This window comes from Lactuca virosa, chromosome 6 (genome assembly GCF_052849685.1).
Source record: "Lactuca virosa cultivar CGN04683 chromosome 6, Lactuca_virosa_CGN04683_v6, whole genome shotgun sequence".
Taxonomy (NCBI): Eukaryota; Viridiplantae; Streptophyta; class Magnoliopsida; order Asterales; family Asteraceae; genus Lactuca; species Lactuca virosa.
Genome location: NC_136431.1, coordinates 171,375,850 through 171,394,472, shown reverse-complemented (window position 1 = coordinate 171,394,472; position 18,623 = coordinate 171,375,850).

The window sequence follows — 18,623 nt, the reverse complement described above, 5'->3', positions numbered from 1 at the left end:
ACTCTTCTTCTTCTTGACTTCCTCCAACTTTATGAGGAAATAAGCCTCGTCATCCTCCGCTTCCTTCTTCTCATTCATTCTCCATAGCATGCACTCCTTTGCTAGACGATTTTTGCAATGGCAATAGTTACAGTCATAGCGGGAGTCAGCTACAAACTTCTTTTCCTTCTTCATCTCTTCCTTTTGAGATTTGTTCGTACTCTCATCCTTTACCTTCCCAAAACTATAACTCCCTTGCCAGTTTTCGTTTTTTTTGCGAGAACCTCTTTGGGTTGGACACCATCAAAGCATAATCTTCTTTAGAGAGTTCACAATCGGAGAGACCAGAATCCGAAGCGTTATCAGCAACATTCTTTCCCTTTGCCACAAGCACTAAAGAACCCATAATAGACACAACCTTTCCTTCCTTTGTTACTTCATCTTCGTGTGACCTAAGAATACCAACAATCTTTGACAGAGAGTAGTTTTTGAACTGTTCATGCTGTTTAACCGTCGACACCACGACTTTCCATTCAGATCTCAATCCGTTCATGAACGTGACTTTATGTTCTATCACTTCACGTCCAATCTTGTGTTTCATCATCCTGCTTAGAAGATGATTGTAGCGGTTGAAAGTTTGGTCGATACTTTCTTCTGGCTTCTGAGCAAGGCTCCAAACTCCGAAAGCAGGAGCGTTTGAGTAGAGTGCTCAAGATCAGCATCACTCGAGTAGAGTTCTTTGAGCCTATCCCAAATAGTTTTTTCTGTGTCACAGGAACTTACCAGACGAAACGTGTCTGGAGGCAAGGCAACCCTAATAATCCTCATTTCCTTCATATTGTTGAGTAGCTTGTCTTTCTCATCATGTGGAACATCTTTGACTTGAAGAAGAAGATTATTATAATCAGCTTAAGTCTTTATTTCCCTCCTTGTTCTAGTATGAGAGAACGTCTGAACGGTCATGGCTTCCCATATCAACAAGCCATTATCTTAAAGAACAAGGACATAATCTTCAAAATGTAGTGCCTACACTTCATAATCATTCGGAAAGAGTATATGGATCCTTGTTATAGATCCAATACTGCTTGACAGATTTATTGAGTTAACGTGAGAATCGTCAGGCTGCATGTTGTCGATCTGATGAAAACCTGTAAGAACCAAATGTGTAAACCTAAAATTAAGTTTAGGGTAAAATAAAGATCAAGATTCAACGTATGTAATCGATGAAGTCGAAGAAGGCGGAAGATTCCAGATCCTATTAAAGCGGAAATCCTAATAGCCCTTTTAATAGAAGAGATGCGTATGGATTACACAGTCTCCTACTCTGATACTAATTGTTGAGAATTAATCTAGAGTGATCGAATAGATTCAATAGGTAAAAGAATCGAGAACACACAATGAATATCAAATATGTCGTATGATTAAATATCACATCCTTAGAAGAGCTCGATTAAGAACTGCTACTGTAAAGGCGTGTAGGGTTTACAAAAGACGATTTTATGATTACATAAAACAGTGCATGCATGGACCTTAAATAGCTAAACCCTTATAATCAATTGTTGGATTAGGTTTCTAAGCCCATAACTATAATTGGTATTTACTTGATTTGATTATGAGCATGGTCCTTTTGGGTTGCCTTCACTCATGCAACTTGATGGGATGACTAGTGGAGAGAAAGAGTAGGATTTTTTTATAAATAATAAATTGGTACTCAAAATGATTTTATTAATATATTACAAGATTAATATATTATTTGGAAATCATATTATTAATTAGTCATTAATCAGAAATTAATTTGATATTAATTTTGGGATTAAAGGAACTGATTAATAATGGAGGGGCTATTTTGCAAATCATTGATAGTTGTGAAACTGGGCTTAGGACTCCTTGTAAGTGGAGTAGACGAAATTTTTGGATTACCCCATAATATTTCATCCAAGGGCTTGCCAAGGAGGTCCATGGGTTGCTTTGGGCTTAAGTTAGGAACTAGGGTTTCCTTATTCAAGTCCAGCTTGAAGACTAAGCAACCTAGCCACATATAAACCCCCTGAACCCTAAGGATTTTGGCCCCAATGAGATTCTAAGAGAACCTGGCCAATTTCATCCTCTTTCCAAGTCCACCTTGTTATGTTGGGTGTTTGTGACTCCATTAGAGGTGCAACACTTGGGGCACTAAGCTTTCAAGAGTCAAGGATTGTTCTTGTTATTACAATATAACAAGTGAGGTAATCTTCCAACCCTTTTATATATATGAATTTCGAAATTATGTATGCTAGATCTAGGGTTTAGCTTTGGATAATTGATTTGCATGTATAACTTGAGAAAAACCTAGATCCAAAGAAATTAGGGTTGCATGTGCACCATAGGAATGTTGTAATGCCCAAATCCCATCATAAATAATGGGTGGACAGGCCCAACCCGGATACAAAATGATTAAACCAAAAAGCCCACAATGACGCAACACTTTAAGACCCAACAGTTGGGCTTGTGTAGTTCTCGCTGGGTGAGACCCGTGGGCAAGGCCCGTATGATTATGGCTATACAAGTGAGACCTGGTAGAGACCGGTTAGGTCAAGGAATTGGATTATGGTTTTAGTAGGATGATTATGTGTCACACCCCCAAACCAAGGATGGCGAAAACGTCCGGGGGTGGAGGACTTCATGTAGAGTATCACAACAACGAGTATAATAGTGCTCAAAGTAAATACAACCATCATAAATATAATTGAAAAAAGTTACACCAAAGTATATGTTTACATGTTTCAAATCAATTACATTATGATGACAAAATAAATTGTTTGACGATTTAACGTCCCATCCTCAAAATGCTGTTGTTTTCCTGTTTCACTGATTTCCTGAGAATACAAGTAGTTTTGAAAAGTGTCAACAATTAAGTTGGTGAGTTCATAAGAGTTTTGTTGGAGAAAGAAACCGTTTTCCTTGAAAAAGCGACAAAGTATGTTTCCAGAAAATCCAATATTTTCTTTATTAAGTGAAATGAATGCTTCTAAGTTATGCGATAATGAACCCTAGAGGGACCCATAGATTCCTTCTATAATCGCCCACCGTATATAAGTTATATAAGATTTAAGTTAAATAAACCGTTGAATATAATGGGTCTGCCCTAGGTCCACAACCAAACAAGGAACAGGAGATGAGGCGGGCCCACCAATTCTAAGTCGACTGTGACTAGATTCTTATATAACTCTAGTATATACACTTACCAATTTTAGCTGGAGCCTAACAATTCTAGACGTAATGTAGTTTTAATAGAGATATATTTCCAAAGAAAATCCGATATTTTCCTTAAAGAGTGAATCGTAAGTTTCTATATTAATAAATAGTGCATCCGAGAATTTCCTATTGTTTCCTTCTATAATCTATAAGTGTATATAAGTTATATACAATTTAAGTTAAATAAACCGTTGAATATAATGGGTCTGCCCTAGGTCCACAACCAAACAAGGAACAGGAGATGAGGCGGGCCCACCGATTCTAAGTCGATCATGACTAAATTCTATACAACTTTAGCATATACCCTTAGTAATTATGGTTGAAAACTAACAATGCTAGATAGAGTGTAGTGGTAGTGGATATAAACTATCCATATCATAATTCACCAAATAGTGGTAGTGATAGTGCTCATGAATTATATATATTATAGTTTATCAACTAGTGGTAGTGGTAGTGGACCTAAACTATACCTATTATAGTTCTAGCATGTTGTGGACATAAACTATACATATCATAATTCACCAAATAGTGGTAGTGTTAGTGCTCATGAATTATACATATTATAGTTTATCGACTAGTGGTAGTGGTAGTGAACCTAAAATATACCTATTATAGTTGTAGCGTGTTTGTTTGTGATGTATAAGGACCCTTTTCTATGTAAGTCGAACGTATAGCAAAAGATAACTATGTGTTATCATGCCTTATTTTGGTACTAATGGTAATAATGGAGGATTCTTACAATTTAGTGAGTATTTGCTGTTATATAAATATATCACAACAAGAAACACATGTAAAATATGAAATCCTCAAAGATTAACACTTTGCTCAACAAGTTACAAAGTGTGATGAAAGTTATAAACTGTTATCTAGATTTTTACCTTCCTATACCGTTTATAAAAATCATAGAAAAATCATACGAAATCGAAAACTAAATCCGTAAATTCTGAGAGTTCACAAAATGTGTCTAGTTTATTCATAATTTTTGTTATGATTTTTGGAAGTCTTTAACTTGTGTTAAAATGTTCATATTCACAGACTGGTCCGGATTTGTTTCTGAAATGATAGACAGTTTTGTAAAAATCACCATAAATCGTAGAAAAATCGTATGGTGATGTGCAAGTAGTCATTTTAAAGGTATGAACCTGAACGATTTGCACCTAATACAGTTTTGAAAATTAAAATGTTTAAGTTTACCAAAGCAGTCCGTGAATGGAGTTGAACTTTTCTGATGAAGGCTGTTAAATGCGTTTAGTTGTGTTCTTGGTGTTTTAACTTGTATTCCCCGCCCTTAAAACTTAAGAAAAACATGAAAAGATAGGGGTATGAACTCACCTTGAGTGATTTCAGTAGATGGATGATGGAGAAAGGTAGTGTTCAACTCAAGAACACTTGGAAGATGCTTGAAGATTCGAAGATCTAACACAAATATGACGATATTTGTGTAAGCAATCTATGATTGGAGTAGAAGGAAGTGTAATAATCATAAGGATGATGAAGATACTTACCAAAAGTAGAAGGAAAGCCTTGGAAAATGCCTTGGAAATCTCGAAATTGAGAGAGAAGAGTTGAGAGAAAAGTGTTTGATCTTTTGGTGGAAATGAGAGAAAATGAGTGAAGTGAGGAGAGAGGGTGGATGGTCCAGCTCTAAGAACGTGGGAAATGGCTGGAAAATGATGGAAAAGTACATTGACATGACTTAGGTATGGTGGAAGGAGTGTGGCTGGTCATGGAGTGGGTATGGGTGGTTGCTTGTGTCATAAACCTAAGAAAAGTCAACACTCCACCTCTTGTACTTCACCCACTCTTCTTGGATAAGATTTATCCCGAAAAACGTGATTAATTAATAAATATGGGGCCTTATATGTTAAAATAAAGTTTTGGGTGAAAATCCCGCGTTAAAATAATTAAAAACGGGCCTAAAATGCAAAACTAGTCGAAAACTGGGAAGAAATGGCCTACCTGCGAGACCTCTCGGTTCTGGGCCGAGGTTCGGTTGCTGGAGAGGAATCCGAGAGAAGGGGGAAGAGGAACCGAGAGTGCGAGGAGAAGGGACAGAAGGCGAGGCTCGGTCTCGGCTGCGCAGGGTCGCCTCTTGGACCGAAGGTGAGAAGGAGAGCCGAAAGTCAGTTTCGGTTCAGCAAGGTCAGGTCTCGGTTCAGCATGATCAGGGGACCGAAATAGACAGAGCACTCGGTCCATTTCGGTTGAGAGGGTCTCGGCTCCTAAGAGGTTTCGGTTCCTGAGAGGTTTTCGGTTCCTTGAGAGGGTTTCGGTTCCTTGAGAGGGTTTCGATTCCTTGAGAGGGGTTTCGGTTCCTAAGAGGAGTTTCGGCTCCTTAAGTCTGTTTTTCGCGTAGACTTCCGTTTTTGGGCTGTTTTCGCCAAATTTGAGGGTCGGGATGCCCCGAGTGATTATAAAAAGTTGAGAGAGACTTTGAGAGAGATTTGGGAGAGATTTGGCATACTTAGAGAGATTTGGGAGAGATTTGACATACGTGGAGAGATTTGGCATTCGGAGAGATACTTAGGAGAGATTTCACATATTTGGAGAGATTTGGGAGAGATTTCACATACTTGGAGAGATTTGGGAGAGATTTGACATTCTTGGAGAGATTTCACATACTTAGAGAGTTTTGGGAGAGTTAGAGTGAAAGAGATTGGGAGAGACTTCTTTTGTGACCTTTTTGAGTGTTTGGCTTCGCAACGCAAGGTTCTTACACTCTGTTAAGCCTTGTTATGAATGTTATACGCTCTCGAGGGGTATGGAATAATGTTTTATCGAGTAGATTCATCACTTACCCTAATTAGGGTTTTGAATTTCCGAACACGTGAAAACTCTAAGTGATACATTATTTTAAGATTGCGAGTAGTACAATAAGGATCATGATGGAAACCCTAATATACAAGGGTTAGATGAGTTGACCAGTTTGACTTGTTGACTTTGGTTGACTTTGACTTGGCCAAAAATTGACGGTTGTCACATTATGTGGCTAGGGAGTGGCATAGAATGGTGCATAGGCTAGAATAGCCTTATCTATTGGTGTCTTAGGAACGTGGTAACTGGACCAGGTGCGATACTGGCAGTCTCAACGGTGGTTTGGAGATTTTATATCCCGGTTTAGGGAATGGTTGTCGTGAATCAAAAGAGTTTGGGTGAAACCCAAGTATAAATCCTTGGATCTCAGGTTATAGGTTATGTACCGAGTTGGCTCTTGGTTGAGATTCGCATCGGGAATCGTTAGTTATAAGTTCAAAATCTGTATATCAGCAAGTTATGGCTTTAGGAATCTGTATGTCGGGTTATCATTTGGAAGGTTCAGGGTCAAAAGGATGTTTCAATTCTGATGGTAGGAGGAGACCCTTGTGATTGTGTTTCAGAATGGTTCAACCTGTGCGGTGGTCAGGCAAGTTATGGGGCTTCAGAATTATAGAAGCAGCATTTTGGATCGACAATTATAGGTTCAGTGATTTGTTCAGCACTAGAAGGTTTTGTTCGAAACGTTGGTTCTCGGGAGGGTGGTAAGGAATGATTTTGAGGACGAAATTTAATTTAACTGGAGGAGAGTTGTAATGCCCTGTTTCGAATCGGTTCCTATGTGGGGGTGGTAACATGAAGATCGAGTATCATCAGGCTTAGGGCCTCTAAGGAAAAGAGATTTAGACCCATTTGGGTGTGGGTAATGTAATTTGGATGATCCGGGAGTTCGGTCAGTGTTTTGGCGCCAAGGGGTATTTCGGTGAAGTGTCAGTTCGGGCTTTTATGAATTTTGGATTTTTGTTCGGAATGTTTTAAGGCAAGGATGAGTTGATAAAAGTGTATAGCTTCTCGTTAACTTTCTGTGGATATAAAGAATGTCAAAATCAGAGTTAGAACGAAGAAGTTATGCCCGTTTGAAGTTTGGTCAGTTTTGGGTTATGCTGAGTACAGCGTACAGAGGGGGTACGCTGGGCGTACTAAGGCACCCTAAGTACACGGGGCGTACCAGAAGTAGGATTTATTATATGAATAATAAATTGGTACTCAAAATGATTTTATTAATATATTACAAGATTAATATATTATTTGGAAATCATATTATTAATTAGCGATTAATCATAAATTAATTTGATATTAATTTTGAGATTAAAGGAACTGATTAAAAATGGAGGGGCTGTTTTGCAAATCATTGATAGTTGTGAAATTGGGCTTAGGACTCCTTGTAAATGGAGTGGACGAAATTTATGGATTACCCCATAAGATTTCGTCCAAGGGCTTACCAAGGAGGTTCATGGGTTGCTTTTGGCTTAAGTTAGGAACTACGGTTTCCTTATTCAAGTCCAGCTTGAAGATTAAGCAACCTAGCCATATATAAACCTCCTGAACCCTAAGGATTTTGGCCCCAATGAGATTCTAAGAGAACCTGGCCGATTTCATCCTCTCTCCAAGTCCTCCTTGTTGTGTTGGGTGTTTGAGACTCTATTAGAGGTGCAACACTTGGGGCACTAAGCTTTCAAGAGTCAAGGATTGTTCTAGTTATTACAATATAACAAATGAGGTAATCTTCCAACCCTTTTATATATATATGAATTTCGAAATTATGTATGCTAGATCTAGGGTTTTGCTTTGGATAATTGATTTGCATGTATAACTTGAAAAAAACCTAGATCCAAAGTAATCAGGGTTGCATGTGCACCATAGGAATATTGTAAGGCCCAAGACCCATCAGTGGTATCAGAGCCTAGGGCATTTTTCTGTTATATTTGATGCATTAGTGATTTGTTCAAAGCTGGAAGAAAATCGTTTTTGGAATCTGCCTGTTGAACACGACGTGTTGGTCTTACACGACGTGTTATGGCATGACACGACGAGGTGACTCGTCTGATATGGTAATTAAATTCGAATTTTCTGATATGGTAATGAATATCCTCATCTAACTGAAAGATAATTGTCAAATTTTAAGATAATTATGAGATTTTGTGATAAATTAATTATTTGTAAATTTTGATTTGAATTTTCTTGCCAAATAAAAGAAAAGGTCAAATTTATGATAAAGATAAAAATTATATGATTAATTTAATTGTTTTAAATTTGATCTAGTAGTTTTGAATAGTTTCAAAATTTTGTCCTCAAGTTTTGGAATTTAATTAAAAGTTTTAATTATTAACTATTAAATTCTAAAACCGTAGTGTTTTAAAATTTAAAAATAAAATAAACTCTCATGGTTTTATTAATAATTTAATTAAAAGATTAGTTAAGAGACAATTAATAATTCCTTGACATGGTTTAAAATTAATTAAATTAAAAGCTTAATTTATAAAAAGATTAAACCACCTAGTATTTTAAAAACTTTAAAATACACCCTTATACTATTATAATATTAAAAGTTTAATTATATATATGTATAAGAAAATGTCAGTCTTACCGTTAGTAGGCGTCATTCACGAAGCTGGTCTATAAGGGGTGTTTAAGGAAGTGACCTGTAAAATGACCGCTATTGGGTATCCACTCTTACCTACCGCACCCTTGACTAGTGGAGGGAGTGGCATAGAATGGATTATGGTTTTAGTAGGATGATTATGTGATCCTCGGTATCCCAGTCACAAACTTGAAGGGTATAATCAAGATTAAACATGCCATTGAAAAGTTCAATGAATATTAAAAGATCTAGGAGGTTCATCTAAAACCTAATTCGTTAAAATTTTGTTTTCATGGTGGAATTGGTAAATCGTCATTTACCTACCTTCAAATAATTTACTATTAGATTACGGCATCCCTCTTCCTAATTGTGAATTATTGTGTTGGGTCCTAGCCTTAATATTTCATTTGGGTGTTATATTAAGGATTAAATCAACTAACTTGAATTTGTCCCTTTTGTAGATGTCTAGTTCTGACAACTATGGTCTTCCTCAATCCTTTGGAAAAGGCTTTCCTTTTGAAGATGATATTTCACATGTTGATCAAGGTAAAAGATCAATCCCTTCTTCGTGCAAAGGTGGAACTAGAAATCATACTTCTCTTCCTCCACCTCCTCCAGTAATTCTCCCTGACCCACATTATCGTCAACTTGAAAAGTTCAAGCTTACTCAAGTCGTATTGGCATGCAAACATAAAGATGGAAACTCTATATGTGCACATGTTCTAAACATAAAGTCGCACGTTGACAGACTGGGAATGTTGGGTGTCGTTTTCCCAAAGGAGCTGGCTATTTACTTGGTTCTTCAGTCACTTCCCGATTCATGTGGTCAGTTTGTTAAGGACTACTATATGAAAGATCGTGACGTGACCCTTATTGATCTAACAGAATTGATTATTGCTACTGAAGCAGAAATGCTGAAGATCACTGGTCAAGCAAAAGTTCCATGGACATTGGTGATGGCGAAGGTGATAATCCAAAAATGGTTTCTCCTCCTAAGGGAGAGAAATCGGGCATGGTCGAAAAGTTTGATCATAAGAGAAAGGCAAATTCTGAGATAGTCCCATGTGTCATTCCCAAAGAGTCCATATGTTTCTATTGCCAAGAGAAGGGGCATTGGATGTGAAGCTGTCGTATCTACCTGAAAGATCGCAAGGATGGTAAAGTTAAATTATATGATTCTACTTCAGGTATGTCCACTATCTAACTCAATTAAGTTCCTATTTATAGATTCTTAATACATGATGTGATAAGATTGCATTTTTATGTTTTGTAGGATCGAAGAAAAGGAAGGAAGATTAAAAGAAGAATAAGCTGAGTCTGATCGTGAAGAGATGGATTTTAATCACATGGTTTGATGATCGGATTTTTGACCTGCTGCTTTGGAGTTATGATAGATTGCTTAGGAATATTTAGTAACATAGTTTTCATTTGAATTTGCGTGGTAAGGACAAGTTTTTCCGCATTTTATAATTAAAGAAATTTTTTGATTTTGTCTTATTTTACGTATCCTTGCAATGACATTTGTGAAAATTGGTGTTTATATTTCTATTGTTTGCAATGTTGAAAATAGATTTGATTCTTGATTATATCGTTTGTGGTAGTGTCGTAATGTGTCAAGGGAGGAAGGATTCTCATCACCCAAGATTCAATTGGACAGAAACTTGGAATCGTATGATTTGAATTGTATGATGTATGAGAATCTTGATCCTTGGGAAATTGGGACTGATTCCTTTTTCACATATGTATGTGAGTCAAGTGAAGGACTAAAGGATCTGGTACACATTGATGTGGACTGGTCAGATCTGCCACAAAGGACGATAAAGTCTATTCGTCATGATTTACTGATTGTTCAGTAAATATGATTATACTTACAAATTTAAGTGTAATTCTGATATATTGAAAAGTTTCAATATATAGCAGAACGAATAAGAAGAATCAAACTAGGAAGAAAGATAAAAGTTTCTCCAATCTAAAAGGAAAGGAAATACTTTGGTATCATGTTTTATGATCGTCCTAATGATTATGGAACCATGTCACAATTTATCCTCTAAGGACACCTTAGTGCATTTATATGGATAAGAAGAGGAATCGGGTATTGGTGAAATGTTTAAATCAGAAAGGATAAGTCATACTTCATTCCAAAATCGAGTTTTAGAGTCATACTCTAGGTCCTCCAAATTGTACCTTGAGTGACATGTTATAAGTAGGTTTATGACGCCTCATTAAATGTGGACTAGAAATGTTTCTTACTCTTGCACATTTGAATTTAGTAGTTGTAATGTTTTAAATAAAACAAAGACCAATTATATGAAGTGTTCTCTTGATAAGAAACTACACTAACTCTTGATTATTTGTTTGTCAAGGAATGTTCCTTGACAGAGAATCTTATATGTCAAGAGGTCTGTGGGAGTCTTAATGGTCTTGAATAGTTTCAAGAACTAATCAAGAATAAACATTTTAGTTATCACTAGCACATGACTCGAGGTTAACAACCTATCGTGTTAACATATTCTTATTTCTGTGCATATTCCAGTTAAATTGATTATGCATGTGAGTTCTATGAGTTCTCATTTGATTTCATAAGGCAAAGCACCTTGATCAATGAAAGTACATTGATCAGTGTGGGTGAGCTGCTCAATAAACTGGAAGCATTGGTAGGCCCTTGTGCTGCCGGATGGCAACAAATTTAGAATAACCAGGTTCAGTCTATATGAGTTTTAATTTGTCATAAATCTTATCTTATGATAGTGGCTCGAAATGACAAGTTCACATGGATAGGAACACATACACCATAAAATATAGGTGACAAAAGGTTTCTCTCTGCTTCATGAAAATGATTGTTAGGAAATGCTTTTGCCAGTAGATTTTAGTTAGCAGTTGTGATAGTTGCGTCCTCAAATTCGAGTATGATTACGGCATCCCTTTTCATAGTTTGAATTGTGATAAATGGCAAATAGTTTGAACATTCGGGACTTACTGCAATAAGTTCTGAAAAGGTTTAGACACACACATAAGCTATCTAATGAATGGTGTATGAGCATGAGAAGTCTAGGTAAAGACTTATCAAGCGCCACACATCAGAAAATTGAAATTTGGTAAGAAAGTCAATAGGTATTGATTTCTAGAAGTCCAGATGTTTTCTGGGTACATCTCAAAGCTAGTGGGAGCATAATTGTTATGCTGGAAAGAACATAGTTATTATGCTAGTGGGAGCATGATTGCTATGTTGGGTATTGCAAGTTAGCAATGCTATTTATAGGAAGCAATGTTCTGAGTTTGTAAAGTTGCAGAATTTGGAAATTGTTTCGCTATATTAAGTTTTAAGGGAGAGGTAATAATACTTCATTTCAAATCTAAAATTATAGATTGATATATAAATGGAATTTAGTCATGAACATATATGAATGTCATGTTGAAATGATTCAACAAAGGAAATTCTATATGTGGAAATATTATAGAAAAAGACAGATCAAGTATGATGTCTTTTTGTAAGACATTATGTATCAAATCCCATATGCTTCAGATATAGGATTGATAACATATGCTATAATGCTATCTTGTTCTGTTTTTTCCAAATACCTATGGCATTTAGAGGGAAAAAGGACCAGAACTAGATATGACTAAAGTTGTTAAACAACTGTCAATAACGATCTGAGGTTTACCAAAGATTGGTTGCTTGTGGACCGTTGGAAGTTTGATATAATTTTGGAAGGACCATATTGACATGTTCTGAGAAAAGGTAACTCTTGTTTAGAATTGATAGTCATATGGGAATATGGAAATGTTTCCATAAGTGGAAGTTGGTAATAAAGATATGTGTGTAAGATTAGAAACTTTAATGCAAGAAGGATGTTCAAGGAATGCTATTTGAATGTGAGACTTCGTTTCCATGAATTTTTTTTGTAATCAATCTCCAGCGGAATTCTTTGTAATATCATAGGCATAGTCTCTATGACTTTGGTGCCTTGACATTACAAAAGGATCATTGCCTCTAAGTTTAAATCTGACAGATTTCTGAAGTGGCAAGAATTTGGTATTCTTACACTTGTAATAAGGATTTGGAATTGTGAAATGAGCATCATTAGAAATGTGTTCAATTGATCTATTTCACAAAAGAAAGAACCATAGATAAACATAGTATGCATGCTTGGAGCATGAGAAAACTATTATTTTAATTCAAGTATTGAGTTGATTAGTCGAAACATTAAACAATGAATAAGGCCTAATTAATATGGTGAGTAAATAATTAGTGTTTTATGTATATTCAAAAGTTTTGAGACCATATGGAATTAAGTTGTTCTTGTGTTTCACTTCGCATGTTTTACTTCCCGAATAATAAGATTATTCAAACATCCACAGTCAATCATTCTTTGGAAGTAAGTAATGAGGTAAGACTTTCATGGACCAGACTGTAGATTGTCTAAGTGCTTAGACAATAGCACAAGTTTGCTACAGTGTTCATGAGTACTCCTGAAATAGGATTTGAGTATTCGATTAAACCAACGCTCATTTGAATCACTTCATGGATTTTATCACGAGTGATTGTGAGACGATAATATCTTATATTCTTGAAACGGAGACATATAGTTGTTGTTTACAAGTCAGATGCGCATTGATAATACATAAATGCATTAGTAACTTGATGTTATAAAACGTATTGTTGTGTGTGATTTAATGAGTAAATAGTACAAGCATATGAGTCGAAGTTTATCCGTTCCTTTTACCCTAAATGGGATAAAAGCGATATATATGGGCCCCTCGATGATTTAGTGATGACACCCTAAGCGCTTGGCCAAGCCTGGACTAAGTTGATATGTTTAATTGTAGTCTGTTATCAGTCGTCATAAATCGGAAGTCGGGAAACAAACCTTAGACAGCGAGAATGATTATAAATTCATGTCTCATGTCCATACAATATCTTGTAAAGCGGAGGAATATTTGATCCCTTATCTAAAGGACGGGTTTCTGATAAGATCAGAGTTCGACAGCACTTGTAACGACGTAAATTTTCAAACCAAAATTTTTCATTTTAAAACCACATAATTCTCATAACATATCTCACAAAATTCCCATTTATTTAATTTACAAAACGCAACTCCATAATTGTTTGATTAATAATCCAGGATCCTCAAAACATAACTTTTCTCTGGTGTGTACAATCGAACCGGCGCCCTTCCGCGATCCTGAGAAGAACCTGAAACACATATCACATAACACGGTAAGCACGAAGCTTAGTGAGTTCCCCAAAATACCGCACACATCTCATTAGCCACCCAAGGCTATAGCATAGTAAGACCCTCCGGCCAATGTGTCTCAGTGGGACCCTTCGGTCCCACAACTCTGATGGACCGTCCGGTCCTAACTATGTAAGCTCTGAATAATACACAGCATAAATCACAAAGAAATAATGCAGGATATCACATTACACAAGGTAAGCACATAAGACATATCAATCACACAAAGATACCACTCATGGCAAGTATAGTGAGAAGACTCACCTCGGATGATGAACAGCTCCTAGAGATGCTGCTGCTACACACCGGCCTCTAACATTGGACCAATATTCACAATTACCCAATTAAGATCTAAGTCCAAACCCTCACTCTTTAGGTATAAAGGTAGCCACTAACTAGCCCATCATTAACCTAAAACTCATTGGACTCACCAAAGCCCAATAATGAATGGGCTCTCCCGAGGCCTAACTCTCAAGTCCAAGTGACTAACCCAACTCAAGGGCCTAAGGCACACACACACACACACACACACACACACACACACACACACACACACACATATATATATATATATATATATATATATATATATATATATATATAATCCTCTGGTCCAAAATTCTAGTGCAACAAGCGCAAACTCCACGCCCAACACTCAAGGCCCAAAATGAGACTTAACCCAAAAGTCCACAGTGAGGTTACGCGGGGCATACCTCCCTTGGTACGCTCAGCGTACTCACGAATCCAGATTAGCCATCGAGGACACTTGGTCAGTACGTGGGGCATACTAGAATTATGCTCAGCGTACTTCCCAGGTTCACTCTTTCTACTCATTTGGTCTTAATCAGTTAAGACCTTGGCTCATATCACAGATCTGGACTCCCTAATAGCTCTTACTCCATAAAGTCAGTGACTTTAAGCCTTTGCATGGCTGATAAAGTCCCAAACCCAAATACACTCACTCTTTTCTCCCATAAATGCTCATATCTCATGTATGGAGAGATCTTGATGACCAAGATCTCATTTTTATGACTCCAAACCACTAAAAGCATCTATAAGGACAAATATTATACTCTGGAGTTCATCAAAATCATAAAGTTCCAAGATTGGGACATAAAACCCGAAAAATGGACTCAAAACAAGAACTAGCACAACAATGAGCAAGTTTTGAACTTGATACCTCTGGAAGATGCACCAACAAGTGTATAACTCAGATCCAAAAGCTAGATGTTCAAGCTATTCTCTTTCAAGGCTCCTTCTTCTTCCAAGGAAAAATATAACAAGTCATCACCCCATTAGATCCACATAAGAAATCCGCCAAGATTCAAACTTTATGCTTCCTGGAGCTAGATCAATATGATTAGGGCTTGGATCCACAACCTCCAAGCCAAGCAATGCTTCCTCAAGGAACTCCTTCTTCCACAATAAGCACCAAAAACTTCACTAAATCACCTAAAAGCTCAAGAATCACTCCAATGGAGGCTTAGGGTCGATTTCTAGGGTTTAGAGGGATGGAGGCTGAAGATATTAGGGTTAGGTTATGAGATAAGGAGCTTAAATAGGGTCCAAGACCCTAAAATAGGGTTCATGTATGATTAGCGTGCGCCCAACGTACAGATGGTATGCCCAGCGTACTCCGAAGAACATTCGCGACCATCCTGGTCAGTATGCCCAGCGTACTCCAAATTACGCCCAACGTACTACCTTCTTCACTAGTACGCCCCACGTACACTTTGTGTATGGCCAACGTACTCGGCTAAACCTAAAACCACGAAACTTCCGAAGGCCATAACTTCTTCGTTATAAATTCGTTTCCGACAATCCTCATATCCACGAAAAGGTAAAGAGAAGCCTCACACTTCTATCAACTTTATTCCTCCTGAAGCCACTCGAACTCAGATCCAAATTCATGAAAAGCACGCACCAGTGCCTTTAACAATACATTTGGGCTCTAAGGCACAAACCGAACTATTTTGTCACACAACCTACCTTACCCACATCCCAAAAAGGGCCTAAACCTTTCTATTTCAAAGCCTCAAAACCTTCTCATACTCGGATTAAGGCCCACGGGCCTTAACTCACAAAACAATCTGGAACAGAATGTTACAGCGGTTTTTTAAAGCTACGATTGCTAGTCAGTGTAACATCCCGATATTTGGCAGGTATTCCCGAACCCTCTTCTATGATTTCCTTGTCATTTATAGTCCTTAGGGGTTGGAAGTGAAGAGCCAAGATTGGCTTAAGGGCCAAGTTCGCAAACTTGGGCCAAGAGGGAGTACGCTGCGCGTACATAAGAGTACGCTAAGCGTACTTAGGTCCGCCTTAGTATGCTGGGCGTACTAATGTATGGGTGAAACCCTAATATTTAGGGTTTGGGGACTATATAAGAAACATTATGAGCATCAAAACCTCCCTCGCCTCAGCCTCCACAGATTCCATTCGTCCTCCCCAAACCCTAGCCATTCCTTTGTGTGTTTAAGCTTATTTGGTGTGTTCTTGAGTGCTTTAAGAGGAAGGTATTGCATCAAAGTGTTGGAGAAGAAGATCAAGCTTGTTGATCTGAAGTTAGCTTGTGCTCAAGAAGCTCCAGAAGGTATAAAGTTCCAAACTTTATGCATATATGCATAGATCTCACCATTTTACTTTATTAGAAGAATATCTTGTCCCAAAAGCCATAAGGTGGTGCATGTTGTGATTTGGACGAAAAGGGTTGTCCTTCTAGACTCTTGAAGGGACCTTGAGTGATACAAAATGAGGTGGTGCATGTTGTGATTTGGACGAAAAGGGCTATCCTTCTAGACTCTTGAAGGGACTTAGAGTGATAAAAATGAGGTCCCATTAGTTGTATGTGTCCCATGCATGTAGAAATAAGGTCTTAATGGATTAAGACCAAGCATTAAGAACTTTATGGACGTCCAAAGTGATAAAGTTCTTGACTTTATGTATCCTAGGCATGTTAGGTATTTAGATCTGAAGTTTTGGCCTAAGTGCTTAAGCCATTAAGCACTTAATAAGGTTTTGGAAAAACTGTTAAGTACGCCCAGCGTACTGGGTCAACCACCCCGATGCTGGTCAACATCTGGACGAGTACGCCCCACGTACCATAGGAGTATGCCCCGCGTACGTCCTCGTTGGGCTTTTGTCAATTAGGCTTCGGGTTTTGGACTGTTTATGGACTAAATGGAATTGGGCCTTTGCTGGACTATGTAAATAAGATATTTTGGGCCAGGTAGTGATAGTGGATCATGAGGTTAGGCCCAATTAGGAGGTTGGGCCCAATTTAGTAAATTGGGCCAATAATGGGCTTTATATATATATGGACCTTCAAGTTAAGGACTTGGTATTGGGCCTTGGCCCAATAGAGAGAATGGATTTAATGAGTTGTGTGGACACTTAGACAAGAAGTTATTTTGGGTATTAACTTAGTATTTATTATGTAATAGTTCGGGATTTCTGGTGAGACAGCAGTCAGAGGTTCGGTATTTCAGCACTACTTGCGAGGTGAGTTATCCTCACTATATAAACAGGGTCTAAGGCACCAAGGTCGGCCCTTTATGGATTGTATCCGGTTATGGCATGACATGTTTATTGGTTAGCATCATGGTAGTTAGGATGAGGTTATGATTATGCTTAGTGACCTGGTTAGGTCGGTGTCCTGGTTATAGGATGTTGTTATGCTATATGATCTGTTAGATCGGTTTGATTGTTATATATGTATGCCAGCGTATGATAGTTATGTGCACATGTTTTTTTTGATTTGGGATGGGTTGAGGCGGTCCTGCTTTTTGCTGAAGGCCAACATACCCAGGGCGGACCAGATAGACTACAAACCCGAAAGGGTATGGTAGTCATACCGAAGGCCCGGCGAGCGGTCCGGATAGGCTGAAGGCCCTGAGAGGCAGCCCAGACGTGCCGAAGACTCAGAGAGCGGTCCAGATAGACTGAAGGCCTACAAGGCGGTCCAGTCAGGCCGAAGCCTCATTATGCATGTTGCTCTGTATTTGTTGATATGATATGATTATGTTTATATGAGGATGGTATTTTGGGGGTAACTCACTAAGCTTTCGGGCTTACAGTTTCAGTTTATTGTTTCAGGTACCTCTGGTGATCGTGGGAAGGCGAATGCATGATCATACCACTCCTCTTGCTTTATGAATTCATGATTTGATACTGGAATACTCTGATATTTATTATTTTGAAAACAAACTTTGTAATGTTAAATGGTTTTAAGTGTTTTGAAAAAAATTAAATTTGGCATAATTTTTATGGGTGTTACAAGTTGGTATCAGAGCCTTGGTTTGAGTGAATTGGAGGAAGATTCGTGGGAATCCAGTCTCAAACCAAGGAAGGATTTTCAAAATAACTTTTAAAATGGTTTTCAAAATGAGAAAAATGAGGATGTAGGGTGTACGATCAGCCGAAGCCAGTAAGTATACCCCAAAATACCATACGGTTATTTGATATTGTGATATGTTAGAACAACATGCTAGTACTAGGCTAGGGATCTTCAGGAATTACATGATAGATATGCCTGATCACATGATGCCTGCTAGCCTAGGGTTTTCCTTATATCAGATTGACATCATTATTGTAGTTACTTGTATATGTATCATGGCTGTACATAATTAAGATCTTATAGCCCGAGAATGTTTGATTTGGCCTTATGTTCTGTTCTTACTTATTAGGGTTTAGGGTAGGATCGAATATTCGAAAGTCTATAGGGTCCAGCGTTATGTATGGTTAGCATACACTAGTATTGTAGGGTTGGTGGAAGTTTTATG